The sequence below is a fragment of the Chiloscyllium plagiosum genome, unplaced genomic scaffold (assembly GCF_037043375.1).
Source record: "Chiloscyllium plagiosum isolate Xiang-an unplaced genomic scaffold, Cpla_swu_hap1 HiC_scaffold_39, whole genome shotgun sequence".
Taxonomy (NCBI): domain Eukaryota; kingdom Metazoa; phylum Chordata; class Chondrichthyes; order Orectolobiformes; family Hemiscylliidae; genus Chiloscyllium; species Chiloscyllium plagiosum.
In genome coordinates this window covers 103742158-103748971 of record NW_028270177.1, presented here as the reverse complement: position 1 = coordinate 103748971, position 6814 = coordinate 103742158, and the positions used below count along the sequence as shown (strand labels likewise).

Sequence of the window (6814 nt, the reverse complement as noted above, 5' to 3'; positions counted from 1 at the left end):
TGTTAATTCGTAATGTATTGAGCGAATCGCAAAACAGGAAGCATTTAACGCGGAACACAAACAAAACTGGCAAACCAAATGCATTTTCAGACACAGCGAGCATGAATGCTAAATGTGAGACAATCCGGGGGCATGAGCCATAAAGGAATCTCACAACTAACAACAGGGCAATTCCAAACTTCTCTTTCAAACATACTGGAGACTGAGTGCACCAACACTTCCGAGACAATGCTGAAAAGAGAGAAAGAAAGAACATAACAAGAGTGGTCCATAAAAAGTGAATTCACCAATCACAGTCTCGATTAGATTACCTTTCCCTTCCGATGTCTCCAGGACGGAGATGAAGTAAATGGGAGAAATTCAATAACAAATGACATCGAAATTCATTGGAACGATTTTCTCATTGGCCCGAAAACCAAATAACGACGAGTCGAGTCACCGTATGACTTTGTTTCACAACAGCGATGAAATAACAGTCTCCATTCGGTTCCAGTAAAAATTCAACTTGCGTGGAACGTAAAGCAACAGCAGAGCTGCTTGCGATTTTCCGCGCGGGAGGCGAACACGATCATGACAGCACAGACACATCGGAAAATTCGCCACTTTACCACACCACAGTTAATTCCAAGGGAAGCAAACTCATTTTTCTTCTGTTTCAAACAGAAATGCAGCAGGGGTCGAAACCGCATTGGAACAAGCGGCGTCGTTGGAGTTGATCAGCAGAAATGGCAGCGGTGGGATTCGAACCCACGCCTCTGTCGAGACTGGAGCCTTAATCCAGCGCCTTAAACCGCTCGGCCACACTACCAGCCGCCCGCGGCCGCTCATTTTCTTGCACTTCCAATTGTGCTCCTGCATAACAACACATGCAAAGTCACGTGAAAAGGGTTCCATTTCCCCTCTCCGACTCGCACAGCTGCTGGGATGTGCCCGTCTACAATATCAATTTCGCAGCAGATAATGATAGCCCATCAATCCAGACAAAAATCAATGGTATGCTGAGTCTATCTTCTCAGACTCTTTTCAGCTACAAATGTATCTGTGAGTGCGTGAGAACATATGATCGGTTATGATATTGGTCAAATTACCATGAGCTGCTTGACATTACTGCAATTTCGATTCTTGCTTTGCTAAATGATTTCACCCATTGCTCGAAACAGGACACCTTTCACGTTTACACCGAACACGAAACACACCGGACTACAGGGAAAATGCACAAAGCTGAGCAGGCCGTGTTCCACATCATACCGTGCAGCATAGTTTCAGTCACTGTGTCTGTTTTGCAAAATAAGAGTCCCAAAGAATGTTCTCCACTCTAAAACCGAAGGTAGCATTACATTCCGAGAACGACAGAACACATTGTGAGGATGCTCTGACCTCGGAGCCAGTTCGAGATGCCACTTTCCTTGCCTTTTGCCTTAACCGTGCAATTTGCTGCAGAGATGTTAATTCCTGGACATGAGCCACATGGATACCAACTGAGTAGGAAACCTGTATGGGATTCGAGGAGAAGCGACTCAATAAATTTTGCTAAACTCCACGGTGCTTATTAGAAATGCAGTCTCTGTTCACATCAATCTAAAAGGCACTTTCTGAACATCGTAACAGAAGTCATAAGGTAATTAGCTCACACACACCCCGCTCCGGAAGAGGTGCTAACTGCCCTTGAGTGTTTTTTGGTCTCGATGTGAAGAGCTCTCACGCCTGAGTCACCTTCACGTCTCTGGTTGCTGAGTGAATCACAAAGAAGGAATTTCACCAGAGCTGCAACTGCCTCACTTCCCCACTCGCCCTCCCAGTTTATATTTTCCTGCTCGTCAGTGATTTAAAGAAAACCAAATGGATGCGATGTCATTCTGTAGCCTCTCTGTCGATTCCTCCGTTTCAGTTCCGACGTGGCTTAGATCTCGGGGCGCACTTAAAACTAGCGACGCTATGAAAGCACAGGTCCAGAGGTTCCTCTGAGAGTGTAATTTCTTTCGTTGCTGTTGCTGATTGAATGAGCCACTAACGTGCGAACTGCTCCAAAACATGCTTCAGGACCTCTGGTGCCAACTCTCGCACGTTGAATAACGACAGACAGCTTCCAAATGAGGCCTTTCAGAGACGGCTTTGGGGTACATTTGACAGACAGACTAGTTCAGGAATCCGTGGTGCGCTGTGACACCAGCGCATCAGCTTCTTCCCTGTCTTTGAACCGGGCCGCCTGCGCAAGGAATGCAAATGCGGAACTGCTCTTCGTGAAAGGATCAGAAGGCGGTAACTACACTCTCAAACGGAATGGCATATGAACAGAACCAGGTTGGAGAAAAACTTTACAATGCTTTGCACAGTAATTAAATGGATTTGCATTACATTTCACTACGAGAGCACATTTGTTCAAGCAAATTCGAAGGCAGGTTTGCAGATGGGAAAGCAAGCAAGAAAACTCCGTTCTTGACCATGTAAAAGGCCGCAGTTGAAGAACAAAGCAGTTTCTGCGCACTTTCGAAATGGGCACCTTTCGCGTGCAAGGCGAGCGTGATGACCACTACACTACAGAAACTAGCCTCAGCCAGCCGTGCTGCGGCTCAGTGGCATCCAGCACTGACAGTTGAAGCCATTTTACCTTTCACCTTTCTGTTTCCAATAGCTCGTTGTTTCATGGGACTTGTTTAATTTTGGCGATGTGGTGAGCATGGACGAGATACACCGAAGTATCTGTTTCCACGCGGTGTACCCCAATAACGTTGTGTTGCTTACACCGGCTTTAAAGGATTACTTTTTAGCGGAGCTTGCCGTCGCAGTCTGTGGCACAATCATTTAGTCTGTTCGACTGCTCACGGGAAAGGTCGTATTGTGAAACACTGCAGAAACGAACGACTTCCTTACTTTTGCTCCGACTGACCATACTCAGTGAAATTTTCCCAGATTCTCAGTTGAGGACTTTTGCAGCTGTAAGTTACCTCAGAAACCCTGTTAATTCGTAATGTATTGAGCGAATCGCAAAACAGGAAGCATTTAACGCGGAACACAAACAAAACTGGCAAACCAAATGCATTTTCAGACACAGCGAGCATGAATGCTAAATGTGAGACAATCCGGGGGCATGAGCCATAAAGGAATCTCACAACTAACAACAGGGCAATTCCAAACTTCTCTTTCAAACATACTGGAGACTGAGTGCACCAACACTTCCGAGACAATGCTGAAAAGAGAGAAAGAAAGAACATAACAAGAGTGGTCCATAAAAAGTGAATTCACCAATCACAGTCTCGATTAGATTACCTTTCCCTTCCAATGTCTCCAGGACGGAGATGAAGTAAATGGGAGAAATTCAATAACAAATGACATCGAAATTCATTGGAACGATTTTCTCATTGGCCCGAAAACCAAATAACGACGAGTCGAGTCACCGTATGACTTTGTTTCACAACAGCGATGAAATAACAGTCTCCATTCGGTTCCAGTAAAAATTCAACTTGCGTGGAACGTAAAGCAACAGCAGAGCTGCTTGCGATTTTCCACGCGGGAGGCGAACACGATCATGACAGCACAGACACATCGGAAAATTCGGCACTTTACCACACCACAGTTAATTCCACGGGAAGCAAACTCATTTTTCTTCTGTTTCAAACAGAAATGCAGCAGGGGTCGAAACCGCATTGGAACAAGCGGCGTCGTTGGAGTTGATGAGCAGAAATGGCAGCGGTGGGATTCGAACCCACGCCTCTGTCGAGACTGGAGCCTTAATCCAGCGCCTTAAACCGCTCGGCCACACTACCAGCCGCCCGCGGCCCCTCATTTTCTTGCACTTCCAATTGTGCTCCTGCATAACAACACATGCAAAGTCACGTGAAAAGGGTTCCATTTCCCCTCTCCGACTCGCACAGCTGCTGGGATGTGCCCGTCTACAATATCAATTTCGCAGCAGATAATGATAGCCCATCAATCCAGACAAAAATCAATGGTATGCTGAGTCTATCTTCTCAGACTCTTTTCAGCTACAAATGTATCTGTGAGTGCGTGAGAACATATGATCGGTTATGATATTGGTCAAATTACCATGAGCTGCTTGACATTACTGCAATTTCGATTCTTGCTTTGCTAAATGATTTCACCCATTGCTCGAAACAGGACACCTTTCACGTTTACACCGAACACGAAACACACCGGACGACAGGGAAAATGCACAAAGCTGAGCAGGCCGTGTTCCACATCATACTGTGCAGCATAGTTACAGTCACTGTGTCTGTTTTGCTAAATAAGAGTCCCAAAGAATGTTCTCCACTCTAAAACCGAAGGTAGCATTACATTCCGAGAACGACAGAACACATTGTGAGGATGCTCTGACCTCGGAGCCAGTTCGAGATGCCACTTTCCTTGCCTTTTACCTTAACCGTGCAATTTGCTGCAGAGATGTTAATTCCTGGACATGAGCCACATGGATACCAACTGAGTAGGAAACCTGTGTGGGATTCGAGGAGAAATTTTGCTAAACTCCACGGTGCTTATTAGAAATGCAGTCTCTGTTCACATCAATCTAAAAGGCACTTTCTGAACATCGTAACAGAAGTCATAAGGTAATTACATCACCCCACCTCCACTCCGGAAGAGGTGCTAACTGCCCTTGAGTGCTTTTTGTTCTCGATGTGAAGAGCTCTCACGCCTGAGTCACCTTCACGTCTCTGGTTGCTGAGTGAATCACAAAGAAGGAATTTCACCAGAGATGCAACTGCCTCACTTCCCCACTCGCCCTCCCAGTTTACATTTTCCTGCTCGTCAGTGATTTAAAGAAAACCAAATGGATGCGATGTCATTCTGTAGCCTCTCTGTCGATTCCTCCGTTTTAGTTCCAACGTGGTTAGATCTCGGGGCGCTATCAAAGCACAGGTCCAGAGGTTCCTCTGAGAGTGTAATTTCTTTCATTGCTGTTGCTAATTGAATGAGCCACTAACGTGCGAACTGCTCCAAAACGTGATTCAGGACCTCTGGTAACAACTCACGCACGTTGAATAACGACAGACAGCTTCCAAATGATGTCCTTCATAGACGACTTTGGGGGTACATTTGACAGACAGACTAGTTCAGGAATCCGCGGTGCGCTGTGACACCAGCGCATCAGCTTCTTCCCTGTCTTTGAACCGGGCCGCCTGCGCAAGGAATGCAAGTGCGGCACTGCTTTTCGTGGAAGGATCAGAAGGCGGTAACTACACTCTCAAACAGAATGGCATATGATCACAACCAGGTTGGAGAAAAACTTTACAATGCTTTGCACAGTAATTAAATGGAGTTGCATTACATTTCACTGCGAGAGCCGATTTGTTCAAGCAAATTCGAAGGCAGGTTTGCAGATGGGAAAGCAAGCAAGAAAACTCCGCTCCTGTCCATGTAATATGCTGCAGTTGAAGATCAAAGCAGTTTCTAACTGGGGACCTTTCGCGCGTCAGGCGAACGTGATGACCACTACACTACAGAAACAAGGCGCAGTCGCCACTGCTAAGGCTCAATGGCACCCAGCACTGAAAGTTGAAGCCATTTTACCTTTCACCTTTCTGTTTCCAATCGCTCGTTGTTTAATGGGACTTCTTTAATTTTGGCTATGTGGTGAGCATGGACGAGATACACCGAAGTATCTGTTTCCACGCGGTGTGCGCCAATAACATTGTGTTGCTTACACCGGCTGTAAAGGATTACTTTTTCGCGGAGCTTGACGTCGCAGTCTGTGGCACAATCATTTCGTCTGTTCGACTGCTCACGGGAAAGGTAGCGTTGTAAGACACTGCAGAAACGAACGACTTCCTTTCTTTTGCTCCGACTGACCATACTCCGGGAAATTTTCCCAGATTCTCAGTTGAGGATTTTTGCAGCTGGAAGTTACCTCAGAAACCCTGTTAATTCGTAATGTATTGAGCGAATCGCAAAACAGAAAGCATTTAACACGGAACACAAACAAAACTGGCAAACCAAATGCATTTTCAGACATAGCGAGCATGAATGCTAAATGTGAGACAGGCCGGGGGCATGAGTCATAAAGTAATCTCACAACTAACAACAGGGCAATTCCAAACTGCTCTTTCAAACATACTGGAGCCTGAGTGCACCACCAGTTCCCAGGCAATGCTGAAAAGAGAGAAAGAAAGAACACAATAAGAATGGGCCATAAAAAAGTGAATTTCACCAATCACAGTCTCGATTAGATTCCCTTTCCCTTCCGATGTACCCAGGACGGAAATGAAGGAAATGGGAGAAATTAAATATCATATGACAACGAAATTCATTGGAACGATTTTCTCATTGGCCAGAAAACTAAATAACGACGAATCGAGTCACCGAAGGACTTTGTTTCACAACCGCGATGAAATAACAGTCTCCATTCTGTTCCAGTAAAAACTCAACTTGCCTGGAACGTGAAGCAACACTAGAGCTGCTTGCGACTTTCCGCGCGGGAGGCGAACACGATCATGACAGCACAGAACGTCCCCACACCACAGTTAATTCCCCGGGAAGCAATACCATTTTCCTTCTTTCTTAAACAGAAATGCACCAGGGGTAGAAACTGCATTATAACAAGGGTGCGCCGTTGGAGTTGATTAACGAAAATGGTAGCGGAGGGATTCGGACCCCGCCCTTGACGAGAGCACTGTCGAGTTTCGAGCATGAATCCAGCGCATGAGACCGCTCGGCCACACTACCAACCGGCAAAGCTGCCCATTTTCTTGCGCTTCCAATTGTGCTCCTGCATAACAACAGATGCAAAGTCACGTGAAAAGGGTTCCATGATCTCTCTCCGACTCGCACTTCTGCCTGTGTGTTCGTCTGCAATATCAATTTT

The 6814-nt window shown here is 46.0% G+C and overlaps 2 non-coding genes across 2 annotated transcripts; both read right to left on the bottom strand.

Moving 5' to 3' along the window:
• Positions 1–726: 726 nt before the first annotated feature.
• Positions 727–808, bottom strand: trnal-aag (transfer RNA leucine (anticodon AAG)). Its single transcript has one exon. It is a non-coding gene; the product is annotated as a tRNA-Leu (tRNA).
• A 2874-nt stretch (positions 809–3682) lies between these two features.
• trnal-aag (transfer RNA leucine (anticodon AAG)) lies at positions 3683–3764 on the bottom strand. Its single transcript has one exon. It is a non-coding gene; the product is annotated as a tRNA-Leu (tRNA).
• Positions 3765–6814: the final 3050 nt, after the last annotated feature.